The sequence below is a fragment of the Rhinatrema bivittatum genome, chromosome 5 (genome assembly GCF_901001135.1).
Source record: "Rhinatrema bivittatum chromosome 5, aRhiBiv1.1, whole genome shotgun sequence".
NCBI lineage: Eukaryota > Metazoa > Chordata > Amphibia > Gymnophiona > Rhinatrematidae > Rhinatrema > Rhinatrema bivittatum.
This window is the reverse complement of record NC_042619.1, coordinates 371,146,619-371,163,095: the sequence shown is the minus strand read 5'-3', so window position 1 is coordinate 371,163,095 and position 16,477 is coordinate 371,146,619. Positions and strand designations below refer to the sequence as shown.

General features: G+C 43.6%; 1 protein-coding gene across 1 annotated transcript in view; it reads right to left on the bottom strand.

The window, feature by feature from the left end:
* Positions 1–16,477, bottom strand: part of EIF5B (eukaryotic translation initiation factor 5B) — a 346,296-nt gene that overhangs the window by 107,593 nt on the left and 222,226 nt on the right. The gene's annotated exons all lie outside the window — the stretch shown is intronic.

The window sequence follows — 16,477 nt, the reverse complement described above, 5'->3', positions numbered from 1 at the left end:
TTTCAGACCTGCTAAAAAGTACTAGAAAGGAAGACATTTTAAAATTACAATGGTATAATATTTTGTATTTCTAAACTGCCTTTCTAATTAGTGCCTAACAAAATTTGCTCTCAGATTTTGCATCATTACCAGTCTTTTTTCTCTAGATTCCAGATTTACACCACTATAAAAACTCTCACATTTTTTAAACTAATGATCCAAATCCCCACACTCGAAAACTATGGATTAGTCTGCTAGGCTTCAATGATGGAATTAATACAGTAATAAACAGAAATCCTGGCAGAAATGCAGGCAAACATACAGCCAGGTCTGTCCGCTTGCAATGAAACAATCAATTTGTAGCTTGGGTCTGTCTGGCAGGCCGCAAGCACACTAATCACTAGAAGTTCAAGCAGATACGCAGGCGCTCACGTAGTTGGGTTTATCTGACAGGCTTTACAGTCCTTGTGTGGACTGGGTCAGTGTAGTATGTTGCTGATGGAGTACCGTTCAGAAAGGCCGTGCAGGGAACGTAGGATGCCAGATGAGCGCGCAACAGCCACACTAGTATGAGTGGCTATTTAGATTTCAAAACTTTGTGGCAGAACATGAAAAGAGAGGTGTGCTGGGTGTGAATTAAATAGGGAATCTTGGATGCTCATCCAGTCAGGAAGATGGCTTTTTAAAGAGGAAAATGACAAAAACTATTTTGGATAAAAGGAGATATCTTACAAGTGGTCAAGCTGGCAGCAGGGATATATTCTTGGCAATGCGGATGGCAGTAACTGAGATGACAAACTTTTTCTGCCACCATCTGCGTGTCTTCCTCACTGATGGCAGATGATGGAAGAAGTACCAACTGACCCATCCAATCTTCCCAGTTACACTTGCCACACTGCCCAGGATATAGTCCTGCTGCCAGCCATAAAACTTGACCATTTGTAAGATATCGCTCCTTAACCAAAAGAGTTTGTCACTTTCCTTCTTTGCCACAAATCAATGACCGTGTGCTGCAAAAATTATCGATTCACAGCAATACTTCTGCTATGACCCTTGGAACTCAACTGATACTACCAATTAATTTCATGTATTCATTTTTTTTTTTTAAGTCCCTGCCAACCTGAGCCAGATCTGAAATATCCTAGAATTTAAAGACTCCATAACACTGACAATCCCCTTAAGTCTGAGAACAAGAAATAAAAAGTTTTATTTTCTGTAATTGTTAAACAATGATGAACGTTATATAGGGAATCACTGTTCAATGTGAATTAGAAAAGAAAGAATACTATTGGTCCAAAAACAGACAGTCCTAGTATTCAGTCAGATAAGTGCACGTTTCTGGTTGGCAAGATGAAAAGTGGACGAGTTTCTTCTCTGAAGACAGCAGTTCAGAATCATGCACATTGGTCATGTGACCATGCTCAGCATGAAAAAGGCATCTATGTCAGAACATTCTAGAAGGCCCAAAGGCCATTTTTGTGCATTATGCAGGAGTTCCCAAGCTGCTGCAGCCCCATTGCTCCCCTCAATTACAACACAGCTTTGAATGAGAAAGAACAACTTCAAAGAGAAGTGAAAAGATCTGAAGACAGTACAGACAACTCCTGTCAACTGGTGCTTTTCTCTGAAGGATCATCAGGTCATTAAAGGGGGATTCCCTAGCTAAGGGCTATCTTCAACTAAAAACAAGAAAACTTTAGCAAAAAGATTTTTTTTGCTGGGCAAAACTTTTTCTAATAAATTTGGTCTTTTATAATATGAAAGGCAACCCAAAATTACACAAAATTACACAAGAAGTTCCACACAGAACTAATGGCGCCTACTTTCCAGAATGTGCACGCCTACACGATTATGGGAAGAGAGACCCATGCCAGGCTTCTCTTTGTCCTTCTGACAGTTTGGTGTGGATCAGACATCAAATCCAAAAGGTTTTAGATGGAGTAACTGTGTGCCTGTAATTTGTGCAATATATAGATATCTCCTCAAATTTCCTTTACAAGACCCTCATAGAACCCCCCCCCCTCACATTTTCTGAAAATGCAGTGTGAATTGGTTGTAGAACCAAAAAGTCATCAGGTAGCATAATTGTGTGCATGTTTTCATGGAATATGTGGATCCACAAAACATGCCCCTATCATGATCACTGTTGACCATAGTTCCCTCTAAGATGAGCGCATCAGCAATTGCTCATACATTTTGGAGCATTGCTCGCAGTTTTTACATGGATGCTCAAATAAATTTTTCTTTTTGCTGTACACAAATACAATGCTAATGCTGGTGCTCAAAAGTTGTTTCAAAAAAATTGTTGCTCAAACAAAAAAAATTTGCACACACCTAGTCGCTCCTTGGAGGGAGCATTGTTGTTGACCTATGATATGTCCAGAAAATTTGATATGAATCAGCTGCAAAACAGAAAGATACTCAGAGATGACCACTGCATGTGGGTGTTCATGGAATACATAGATCCTGTCCCTCCCCCCCCCCCCCAAAAAAACACCCTGTCAGAATTCCTCATGTCCCCTCTGATATGTTCTGCAAATTATGTGTAAATTAGATAGAAAACCATAAATTTATTAGGTGCCATATTTGGCAAAAAGCTATTGGGTGACATAAATATATATGCTTATTTGTGCCACATATGGAACATCCCAAAAATCACCCCAAGAAGCCCTTTCAGGATCATCATGGACCCAGTGTTATAAAAATTTAGTGCAACCTGGATGCAAAATGCATGAAAACCACCAAGGCGAAACTGGTTTTGCATACTCAGATTTATTGTTCTGCACTTTTCCCCAGAGGAACCATTTCCTCTGTGCTGGCCTACAGGTGGTGTTTGACCTCTGCACTGTACTGTACATATCTCCACCATTTGAAATTGCATTATTCGATTCACCTAAACTACAGATCTGCCTTGTTTACTGTCCTCCTGGAACCCTCGAAAAAAACTGCTCCCCATTTATAGAATATATCATGAACAATACTTCCCTCAACAAACCCATCATAATCCTTGGAGACTTCAACATTCACTTCAACTCACCCTCGCAATCTAAAGCCTGCCAAACTATCACCAATGCCCTTTCAACTCTAAATCTAAACGAAATAATCCAATCCCCAACTCATAAAAGCTGGTCACACTATCGACCTCATCTTTATCAACACTGATTTCTGGCACTCAAACTCTATTCAAACCACAGAAATACCCTGGTCTGACCACCACCTTATCCAAGCGAAATTGCACGTCAATTCCAGCCTTAAACCACCTAAAACCACTCCAAACAAGATCTCCTAACGTCCACCATTCAACACTGAACTTCTTCAAAAAGCCCTTCAAGTAGAACTAAGCAACATAAATCTAGCAAATTCTGAGACAGCAACTTCATCATGGATAAATATTACAAAAAAAGTAGCAAACTCCATTAACCCCATCATTACAAAGACTAAACAAGCCAAACACAATAACCAATGGTATAATGAAAACATCAGAATTGCCAAACGTCTACTCAGGAAAAAAGAAAGAGAATGGGGAAAAAACAAACACACAACCACACTAAACAATTATCGGAACAACTTAGCTGAATACAAAAATATCATCAACAATGCGAAAAAAGAATTCTTCTCCAGCAAAATCTCCAAATTTCATCATAACCCCAGAATGTTGTTCAGAAACTTACCAAAACCACCCAAGAGTCCACATGTACCAAACATGGAAGCAATGACTTTGCTGATTTCTTCAACAATAAAATATCTCATCTAATCCAATCCAACATAATCGACAATAACCAGAACACCAAACTTAACACCAAATTAACATCATCATGGTCAAACCTTGATACCACATCCACACTTGAAATTCAATCTATTATAAATAAAATGAACCCCACCAGCCATCCAATAGACAACATCCCAATAACAACCCTCAAAACAATCGAACCCACCATATCAAAAACCATCACCAAAATTGTTAACCTAACTCTGACAGAAGGTAATTACCCCAAATGCCTCAAAAATCTGCTGTCATCAAACCAATCCTAAAAAAGAACAACCTAGATCCTGAACTCCTTACCAACTACCGCCCCATATCAAACATCTCATTCATAGCCAAAACCATTGAAAAAGGCGTACACACTCAACTTGTCGACTATCTTGAGTCAAATATCCTACCCCCATCCCAATATGGATTTACAAAAACCTAAACACAGAATCTCTCCTTATCTCCCTAAATGACATTATTTTAAGAGGCTTTGACAGAGGTGAAAAATACCTCCTCATACTCCTTGATCTCTCAGCCGCCTTCGACACAGTAAACCACAAGATACTGTTAGAGCGACTAACACAAATTGGCTTAACTGGCACCACCTTACAATGGTTCTCTTCCTTCTGATCGAACATACCAAGTATTAAACAACAACAACCCATCAAAAATGATCAACCTTAACACTGGAGTCCCTCAAGGATCAGCGTTATCCGCCACCCTTTTCAACATATACCTTCTCCCCATCTGCCAACTACTAAAAGAACACAGAATCATACACTTCCTATACACTGATGACATTCAGCTTCTAATTCCCATACAAAATTCGATTGAAGACACCTACAAGAAAACCTCAGACCAAGTGATTTCAAACAAACATCTCCTAAATTCTCTGAAACTCAATCAATTTTGACAAAACTGAATAATTCTCATGGACAAAAAACATAATCCAGCTCCACCACCCCTGACAATTCCAGACAAACATATGATATCTATACTCCCTACCACCCACACCAGGAACCTTGGAATTATCATTGATAAAGATCTCTCTTTTAAGAACCACATATCAAATAAAACCAAAGAAGGATACCACAGATTCCTAACCCTAAGACATCTGAAACCATTTCTCAACCCTGACGATTTCAGAACTGTCCTACAACTGCTTATTTTCTCCACCTTCGACTATTGCAACTCCTTATTAATGGGAATACCCTTTTCAACCCTCAAACCACTCCAAATACTGCAGAACTCAGCTGCCAGAGTCCTAACAGGAACAAAAAGAAGTGACCACATAACGCCCATATTGACCTCACTTCACTGGCTCCCTATTACTGCACGTATTGCCTACAAATCAATGACCATCATTCACAAAATTCTAAACAATGATCATCAAGGTCTAAACACCCTTAACGTAACTCCTCAAAATCCCTCAAGAAACTTACTCTAATAACTCAGGTTACTTAAACATCCCCACCATCAAAGATGTGCATCTGGCAACAACAAGAGAGCCTTCTCCATCGCCTCCCCCAAACTTTGGAACACACTACCTGAAGACCTGAGAACCCAGCAAAACATAAAAACATTCAAAAAAAGACCTAAAAACACTAATGTTTCACAAATTCTACACTGACCCTCATTCATCTGACCATACCAACTCTCAAATGAACTCTCAGCTATAATCTCCAACTAAACATGCTTACCCTCCTCATCCAACCTAATAATGCTTACTGGACTTGATATGTTTATTTCTGTAAATGCTCACATTGTTATAATGTTGCAAAACTGCTAAGAAAAATGTTCACTTTGTAAACAGTTATGATGGCTCTACCGAATGACGGTATATAAAACTCATCAAATAAACAAATAAGTAAATAAATACTTCAAGCAGAGGCTCTGGATTCTGCCTTGACTCCGAAGGTCCCGCATCCCTTGCAGCAGAAGACCGAAAGACTCATTTGCATATCCTACCCAGCAACCCAGGAAAAGAACTCCAGAGGTTATTGCACCGGAAGCGCACACCATTAGGTGCGCACATCTTAAGATTCCTTACTATAAATGTACTACAGATTTTAAACAGAAGGAATTTAATTCAAAATGAGAGTTAATAAAATGGGTAATTAATCTCTCTTTAATTGTAGTGTTTTGATGGTCACTGTCAGACAAATATTAAATACAATAGACAAAGTACTTTAGATTAGATTTACATCCCTACTCCCTTAGAAATTTTAACTCGATAAATTAACTAAATTAAGATGCAGAAAGCAGTCCACTGAAAGGGAGGATTTCCAGTCTTTAGCACCGAGTTCCACATGTATGATTATCTCCCAGCTGGCGAGAGACTGTATATGTGCACTAGGTGCAAAGAACTCCTTGTCCTCAGAGGAGCTAAGGAAAACAGGAGGTATATAGTATATAGGCGGCCATGGTAGAGAAGTCCCATCTCCAATCTGACAGCCCCTGTGCTGCCTTGGAGAAGAAAGGTCACGTGGAAGGAGAGCATTACCTTGATGAGGCAGGAAGCAATTCTGTAGCTAGGATACTGCCCTCAAGGTGATGCAGTATCCTCTTGCAAAGAGGATAGGTTTCCAGGGGCACATGCACCGGAGAGTTAGGATGGCCATTGAAGTTGGTGATTTGAATATTAGGAAGGTTGATAGCTGGATGGCTAGTAGACATGAGGATCGCTTGGTAACTTGCCTGCCTGGTGCGAAGGTGGTGGACCTCACGTATCACATAGATAGGATTTTAGATAGTGCTGGGAAGAGCCGGCTGTCTTGGTACATGTGGGTACCAATGACATTGGAAAGCGAAAGAGAGATGTTTTGGAAGCCAAATTTAAGGTTTTAGGTAAAAAGTTGAAATCTAGAACTTCCAGGGTAGCATTCTCAGACATGCTCTCAGTTCCACATGCAGGACCCAAGAGGCAGGCAGAGCTCAAGAGTCTCAATGCGGGGATGAGACGATGGTGCAGGGAAGAAGTTTTTAGATTTGTTAGGACTGGGCATCATTTTGGGAAAGAGTGTGTGTGTGTGTGTGGGGGGGTGCCTTTCCTGAAAGGACGAGCTCCACCTTAGCCAGAGTGGAACCAGGCTGCTGGCACTAACCTTTATAGTGCAGATTTTAAACTAGATGATGGGGGAAAGCTGACAGTTGTTCAAATGTCCATGGTTCGGAATGTTGCATCTTTGAAGGATACTAAGAGAACAGGGAAATCAGGGCATCCCAGTAGAGAGGTTGAAATAAATGCCAAAGTGGATCAGGTGCCTTTAAAGTAGAGAGGAGAAAGATTCTGAATTACCTTTGTAACTGTTGAGGAAGCTGTTAATACAAACAAAAAACATACTTTGAAATGTCTGTATACAAATGCTAGAAGTGTTAAAAATAAGATGGGAAAGTTAGAGTGCATAGCACTGGATGAAGAAGTAGATATAATTGGCATCTCAGAGACCTGGTGGAAGGAGGATAACCAATGGGGCATTGTGATACAGGGTACAAATTATATCAAAATGATAGGATACATCAAATGGGTGGAAGAGTGGCATTATATGGAAGAAAAAAAAAGCATTGAATCAAATAGGAAAAATTCTGCAAAAAACAAAATGCAATGTTGAACCTTTATGAATAGAAATTCCAGGTGAAAATGGGAATAAAATAGCAGTAGGGGTGTATTACCTGACCAGAATGGACAGACAATGGAATGCTAAAAGAATGCGTAGTTGCTTACCTGTAACAGGTGTGCTCCTAGAACAGCAGATGTCCTCACATGTGGGTGACATCATCCGATGGAGCCTGGCACAGAAAACTTTTGTCAAAGTTTCTAGAAGCTTTGACCTGCAGACTGAGCATGCCCAGCCTGCTACTATCTACATGTCCACGCAAGGTCCCCTTTCAGTCTAGTAACATAACAAAATACGAGTGAAAAAATAAAATAAATCGAAGGAGAACCCAACTCTGTGGGGAGGCAGGCGGGATTCCTGAGGATTAACATCCTGCTGTCCTAGGAGAACACCTGTTACAGGTAAGCAACTGTGCTTTCTCCTAGGACACGCAGGATGGTAGTCCTCACATGTGGGTGAATACCAAGCTCCAGACTGCCCCTACTAACAGGAGAGACCAACAGCAGCCGAACAAGGTGCCAACAGGCACAACACAACTGCGGCGCTGTGGAACAGCAGGGGACTGTCTGGTTACCACAAAAGCACAAAGAGTTGGGTTCAGGCCTGAAACAGGTTGCACAGGATGGATTGATCACAGGCACTGTCCTGATGCCCGTCTTTATCCAAGCAATAATGAGCCACAAATGTGTGACGTGAACTCTAGGTTGCGGCTCGGCAGATCTTGGCAACGGTACTGCATGCAATGCAAATGTGCCACAGACGTTGCCATAGCCCACACAAAGTGAGCCTTTACTCTGCCTACTAGCGGGAGGCCTGCCTGCACATAGCAGAAGGCAATGCAATCTGCCAGCCAGTTTGACTGTTTACCCACTGCCATCCCCAGCCTGCTGGAATCAAGGGACACGAAGAGCTGGGTGGACTGTTTGTGGCTGGCTGTGCGATCGAGGTATAAAGCCAAGGCCCTTTTGCAGTCCAAGGTATGAAGATTTCGCAAAGGTCACTCCACTGAAACCCTTCTTCTGACTTCCTTTGACTCTATATTCCAGGCTTTTGACTCTTACACGGATCACATCATTGTTTTCTTGGATATATCAGCAGCTTTCGATACCATTGACCACCAAATTCTTATTTCCATTCTTAAATCTATAAGTATTACAGGTACTGTAATACCTATAGATTAAATCTATAGGTATTACAGTACCCATACTCCATTGCATCAGGTGTTCCATACTCCATTGCATCAGGTGTTCCACAGGGTTCCTCTTTATCTCCTATTCTTTTCAATATCTATTTGTTACCTCTCTGCCTCATTAAACATAAAATTCAAAATCTATGCTGACGATATACAGTTCATGGTACCATATAACACCTCTTGGACCCATACATTATCTTTAGTATCACTATCTCTCACAACTATTGACACTTGGCTTTCTCATAATCGTTTGAAATTAAATCCAAAAAAACCAGAAATAGTTCATCTCTCATCAATCACTGATTCATCTATAGAGCCCCCCCCCCTCAACTTATATTCAATGGAATAACCATTCCCATATCAAAATCTGCAAAAAACCTAGGCATAACCATCAACACAGACCTCTCATTAAAAGAGCACATATCCATGATAACTAGGAACTCTTTCTATAAACTTCAACTCTTAAAACGGTTACGTCCTTTACTTTTCTTCCACGACTTTCGGACTATTCTTCAATCACTCATCTTTTCCGGACTGGACTATTGTAATTCTCTATATATAGGTCTTCCAGAAAACACACTTCACTCACTCCAACTAATTCAAAATGCAGCAGCACGTATCCTAACAAATTCTTCAATAAAAAATCACATTACTCCAATACTTCAATCCTTACATTGGTTACCAGTCAAATACAGAATACAATTCAAAGTTTTATCCATTATACACTCTCTCATTTATACTCCCAATTCGGTCACTCTATGCTCCATTCTTCGAATTTACAAACCAACCAGACATTTAAGGTCACTGGAAAAAAATCTTCTAGACATTCCCTCACCTCGACAAGCCCGCCTCGATATTACTAGAAAAAGAGCTTTTTCAGTCATAGGTCCCATTCTGTGGAATGCATTACCAGACTCCATCAGATCCATATCCAACTCCAAACACTTCAAAAAATCTTTAAAAACCCACCCACTTATTTCAAACTGCATTTCATATACCATCTACCAAATAATCACATTACATTCCCAGAATACTCACAAATTTAGTTTGGCACCCGATTCTTTTTACCTAATTAATGATTTGTTTATGTTACCTATTTTATTTTAAAACAATTTATTATTTTATATTAATGAAAATTTTTGTAATTTTATATTCACTATAAGTTAATTTACTCTTAATTAATCTTCTGTCTTTTTATTATTTTTATTATGTTATTTCTATTTTATTGAATACATGTAAACTGTTTTGACTAAACATTGTTTGTAAAGATGGTATAGAAATACTTTTAAATAAATAAATAAATAAATAAATAAATGAATGAAGAGCCTGTTCTCCTGGATGGGAATGAGGCCTCGGAAAGAAGGTGAGAAAAACGATGGACTGGTTGATATGAAAATCAGTCACAACCTTGGACAGAAACTTCGGATGTGTACACAAGACCACACGATTGTGAAAAAACCTCGTGTATGGTGCGTATGTAACGAGAGCCTGAAGCTCAATGACCCTATGAGCCGAAGTAATCGTTACCAGGAATATAACTTTCCAGGTGAGGAACTTCAGGTCACAGGATTGCAGCAGCTCAAATGGGGGATGTATGAGCCATGCTAGGACAACATTGAGGTCCCAAGACGCAACCAGAGGCCGAAGAGGGGGCTTCAGCTGGAGGAGGCCCCGCATGAAGTGGCTCACTAAAGGTTGGACCGAAACGGGTGTGCCATTGACATCTAGATGGTATGCCCTTACAGCACTGAGGTGCACTCTGACTGAGCTAGTCTGAAGCCCAGACTTGGACAGATGCCATAGGTAGTCCAACAGCTGGGAGAGGGGGTATGAGAAAGGGTCCAAATCATGGCCCTTGCACCAGATGGAAAACCTTTTCCACTTCAAGCCATAGGACTTCCTGGTGAAGGGCTTTCGGGATGCCACCAGGACCTGGGGGAAGACAGTCCAAGAGCTCCAAAGGCTTGAGGACTACGCATTCAACATCTAAGCTATGAGGGCCAGTGCCTGGAGGTTCAGATGTCACAAGGTGCCCTGATTCTGCGAGATGAGATCTGGTGCCATCCCCAGTGGAATGGGTGCCCATATTGACGGGTCCTGCAGCAGCGGACACCAGACCTGTCGAGGCCAAGGCGGCGCCACGAGTATCAGGGTCCCCTTGACCTGCTGAAGCTTCAGCAGAGTCCTCAAGAGGAGCAGTAGACTGGGGTATGCGTATAGCAGGCCCTTCCCCCAGTGAAGGGAGAAGGCATCGCAGGCCTGCTGGCTGTCTCCAGATACTAGGGAGCAATACCTGCTTACCTTTTGGTTGTGTTGTGAGGCGAAGAGATCCACATCCCGTGTATCTCAGTGTCGTCGCCACCTCCTGGTTGAGGGACCACTCGTGTGGCTGGAAGGACCGGCACAAATGGTCTGCTAGCATGTTGAGATGGCCCGGCAGGTAGGTCGCTTGCAGAGAAATTCCCTGAGAAAGGGCCCAGGCCCACACTTATACCGCCTCATGGCAAAGAAGGAACGAACCCGTGCCGCCCTGTTTGTTGACATACCACATCGCAACTTGGTTGTCTGTCTGAATTAGGATGTCCTTGGCAACAGGTCTCTGAACACACAGAGTATAGCGAATTACTTGCAGCTCCAGGAACTGTATCAGAGTGGGCTTCGGAGCAGTCCAGAGACCTTGTGTGTGGATGCCGTTCACATGGGCTCCCCAGCCTTGAGGGGAAGCATCTGTGGTGAGAATCACCTGAGGCGGATAGGGTTGGAAGAGAAGTCCTTTTCCTAGGTTGGAAAGATCTTCCCCCAACAGGATAGAGACACCCTGAGAGGGTCCGTGGCTGAGACGGGCACCTCGAGATCCTGGGAAGCCTGCTGCCACTGGGACCGTAGGTGCTCACGACCCGGAGAGGAGGAGGCATAGGTGCAGGAGTGCCGGGCCTTTTTCAAGGCGGATTCCTCGACCACCGACTGGTGAGGGAGGTGCCGCTTTTCAAACCCCATGGCCTGCTGCACCAAGTAGGTGGCGTCGGCCTTTCTCTTGATGGGAGAGATAGAAATGGGTGCTCCCATAGGTGGAGGAGGAGGGCCTTAAAAATATCGTGGATAGGAACTGCCATGATCTCCTTAGGAACATCGATGAACTGGAGGACTTCCAGCATTTTATGTCACGCATCCTCCTCCATAAGGAGCTGAGAGGAGATGGCTTCAGCCATTGCCCTGACAAACCCTGCAAAGGACAAATCCTTGGGGGGTGACTGGTGCCACTCCGGTGGAGAGGACTCCAAAATAGGGTCATCTGAATAATCTGAGGACGAGTCCATGGAGTCATCACGCCAAGGGTCGTAAGGCCCCTCCTCCTCCTCACTGGGACCAGTGTGCCATGGGCGACATCTGTGAGGGGTATCAAACCTGGGCTCTGATGGCTTTGGAGGCCTCGAGGGCACCGGAGGCATCGATGGTACCCCTGGCATCGAAAGGGGATGGGAGGCCGTGGTAGGCCAGGACTACCCGGCACGGGCTCAGGAGACCGTATCTTCCTCCTCCTCCTTGGACCTGAGAATTGGGATTGCTCTGGTGGGGGCACAGATGACCACTGGGGAACAGAGGTTCCCTTGGGCACCAGTTGCGTCAGAAGGGTGCCCAGGAGGAAGTCCAGACGCTCCAGCAGGGGCACTAGCATCGAGGGCGAAGGTTCAGGCACAGATACGGGGCGGTGGCATCGGCAGCTCAATGCTCTGGAGCGCTTTGAGCAACCCGGATTGCACCATGCGGTACAACAACTCCTGAAAGTCCGGAATGGTCATGACTGATGGAGGGGGACATGGCATTACTGGCTCTTCCTCGGATCTCCAAGGTGGCAAGATACCCAGCACCGGTGTCGGTGGGGAACACCGAGGACTACCAGGGGCATTGGAGGATGGGGCTTCCGATGGCCGGTGTCTGAGACTACTTGTAGCTCCAAGAGGTTGATATGGAGTGCTGACTCCTGAACTGACCAGAACCTTTGGGTGCAGTAACCCAGAACATGTGCTCCCCACCCTATCTAGAAAGTGTTTGTGGTGAGCGTGGCCTGAGGCTGAGTACTCCAGAAGGGGCAATCCCGCTCCAGATTAGAGGATATTGTCCACCACAGGAGGGACTGCCGCAGCCTTGTTTTGACTAGAATGCGAGCATGCAGATCCTGCAACTCCTGACACCACTGAGCGTGCAGTGTCCACTGCACCCGTGTAGCTGAGCAAACAGGATAACGTACCATTGCTGCCATATAGAAACATAGAAATGACAGCAGAAGACCAAACGGTCCATCCAGTCTGCCCAGCAAGCTTTCACTTTTTTTTCCCTATACTTATCTGTTACTCTTGTCCCTTGTAAGTGACTTTTTTGTTCTATTGCCCTTCCACCCCCCGCCATCGATCTATTTCCCTTCCACCCCCGCCATCGATATAGTTAGCAGTACTGGAGGTACACCTAAGTAAAGTATCTAGCTAATTGTTTAGGGGTAGTAACCGCCATCATAGCAAACTACTCCCATGCATGTTTATCCAGCCTGTGCAACTCAGTCTTTGTTGGTTGTTGTCCGAATATATATATATAAATCATCTTTTCATCATTCTCCCTGCCATTGAAGCAGAGATCTTTTCATCATTCCCCCTGCCGTTGAAGCAGAGAGCTATGCTGGATATCATTGAAAGTGAAGTATCAGGCTTATTTGGTTTGGGGTAGTAACCGCCGTATCAAGCAAGCTACTCCCCTGCTTTTTTCTGAATGCAAATCCTTTTTTTTTCACATTTCCTCTTGCCATTGAAGCATAGAGCAATGTTGGAGTCGCATTAACCGTGTGTATGTTTATTGAATTAGGATATTAAACTCCAGGTAGTAGCCGCAAGCCACCCCCATGCCTCTTCACTTCATTCACATCCTCTAGACTTTATGGATCCACAGTGTTTATCCCACACCTCTGAACTCCTTCACAGTTTTGGTCTTCATCCTTCCTCCGGAAGGGTGTTCCAGGCATCCACCACCCTCTCCGTGAAGAAATACTTCATGGCATTGGTTCTGAGTCTTCCTCCCTGGAGTTTTAAATCATGACCTCTGGTTCTGCTGATTTTTTTGCAACGGAAAAAGTTTGTCATTGTCTTTGGATCATTAAAACCTTTCAAGTATCTGAAAGTCTGTATCATATCACCTCTGCTCCTCCTTTCCTCCAGGGTGTTCATATTTAGATTCTTCAATCTGCTTCATTTTTTTGAAGGGGTTAATAAACATGTGGATAAAGGTGAACAGGTAGATGTAGTGTATTTGGATTTTCAGAAGGCGTTTGACAAAGTCCCTCATGAGAGGCTTCTATGAAAACTAAAAAGTCATGGGATAGGAGGCTATGTCCTTTCGTGGATTACAAACTGGTTAAAAGACAGGAAACACAGAGTAGGATTAAATGGTCAATTTTCTCAGTGGAAAAGGGTAAACAGTGGAGTGCCTCAAGGATCTGTACTTGGACCAGTGCTTTTCAATATATATATATATATATATATATATATATATATATATATATATATATATATATATATATATATATATATATATATATATATAAATGATCTGGAAAGGAATACGACGAGTGAGGTTATCAAATCTGCGGATGATACAAAATTATTCAGAGTAGTTAAATCACAAGCAGACTGTGATACATTACAGGAGGACCTTGCAAGACTGGAAGATTGGGCATCCAAATGACAGATGAAATTTAATGTGGACAAGTGCAAGGTGTTGCATATAGGGAAAAATAACCCTTGCTGTAGTTACACGATGTTAGGTTCCATATTAGGAGCTACCACCCAGGAAAAAGCTCTAGGCATCATAGTGGATAATACTTTAAAATCGTCGGCTCAGTGTGCTGCAGCAGTCAAAAAAGCAAATAGAATGTTAGGAATTATTAGGAAGGGAATAGTTAATAGAACGGAAAATGTCATAATGCCTTTGTGAAAACACCAGGGTGCAGATGCCAGGCCAAAGGGCAGAACCTGATACTGATAGTGGTGCCCACAGACTAGAAATCTGAGGTACTGCAGATCGAGTGAGCAGAACCAATCTCCCGCCTTGAGAAGGGGAATGAGGGTGCCCAGAGAGACCATTTTGAACTTTTCCTTTACCAAGAAATGGTTTAGAGCTCTCAAGTCCAAGATAAGTCCGAGGCCAACTGTCTTTTTGGGAATTAGAAAATACCTGGAGTTGAACTTTTTGCCTCGTTGGCTGGGCGCAACGGGTTCGACAACCTGAGCAGAAATGGAGGGTGGAGAGAGCTCCACTCGAAGTATCCATATATCCCCTGCTGCTCCCCACTGGAGACACAGAGGGGAGCGGGGTGGAAATCTTTGGACATGCAGCCGGTAACCGTGATGAACGATGGATAAGACTCAGAGTTCTGATGTGATCAAGTGCCACTGATCTGTGAATTGCTGGAGACAACTCACGGAGTCCTGTGGAGAAGGCTGGCTCAAGCTCCCTAGCCACCAGTCAAAACCCTGTGGCGGGACTGTAGGTGTCCGATGAGGCCTAGGCTCTCTGTCTCATCTTAGGAATCTTTGAGCCCTGGACCTCAGTGCGGGCGGTTACTTAAACGGCCAATAGAACGGCTACCTAGGATATTGCTGTGGGGGCTTCCTGGTGGCTGGGTGTTGGAAGTACTAGCCAACAATTGCTAAGGTCTCTTGGTAATCCTTCAGCTGAGCCACAGCCTCCTTAATCCAGTCTCCAAACAGATTCTCCCTCGTACATGGCAAATAAGCCAGATGGTCCTGGATCTCAGGGCACAAGTCAGAAGCTCATAACCGTGCCGTCTGACGGGCACCAATACCTGCTGCAGCAGACCTCATGGCTGTCTCGAAGTCATCATGAGTTGAGCGGACCTTGTGTTTATCGCACTCCAGGCCCTGCTGGACAAGAGACTGGAAGTCCTCCTGGAATTGCTGTGGCAGACGCTCACTAAATTCCAAGGCCTGCTTCCATAGGTTCTGGGAAAATTATCCCATGTAGAGCTGGTAGCAGGCTATGCAGGCAATAAGCATGGCACCCTGAAATACCCAACGCATCAAGAGCTTCATGCTCGCGCCCTGGAGGAGCAGAGACATAGGTATGAAACCTCAACCTTTTTCAGGGCTGACTCCACCATTGACGGCGGTCGAAGCCAGTGGATGGCTGGACTAGGTACACTGCTTCTGTGTTTCTGTTAACTGGTGGTACCGAAATGGGATGTTCCTATAGGTGGGTCACCAGCTCCTTGAAAATGTCACGGACTGGTACCACCACCTCCTAATTTGGGGCATCCTTGAATAGCAGGATCTCAAGCATTTTGTGCCTGGAGTCTTCCTCTGTTAACAACTGGAAAGGCAACGACTCAGCCATGGCCTTGACGAACCCTGTGAAGGAAAGATCCTCGGGAGGGGGATGGGGGAAAATCACTAGCACTCCTCCTTGTGTGGAAGGGAAAAGAAACACTTGAATTAGCCAAAAAGGCTAAAAGAAACATGAGCTCCGAAACCGCAAGGCGATTGCTCCGCGGAAAAGAAGAGACTGAAGAGGGACCCTGCGTGGACGCGTGGTTAGCGGCATAATGGGCATGCTCAGTGTGCCTGACAAAGTTTCTAGAAACTTTGACAGAAGTTTTCCATGTCGGGCTCCATCCAATGTTGTCACCCATGTGTGAGAACTACCATCCTGCTTGTCTTTGGAGAAAGATGTGTGTATTTATCTACATACATACATATATACACATACACTCAAAGGGGATAAAAGGTTCTGCTAGACCCTAGATGAGTTTCATGCCTTACAGGCATTTCCCCAGACGATCTTTATCAGCAGTATTTGACACAGTGAACCACAAAATACTAATTAAAAGGCTTGAAGAAATAGGACTACAAGACAAAACAATCACATGGTTCAGAT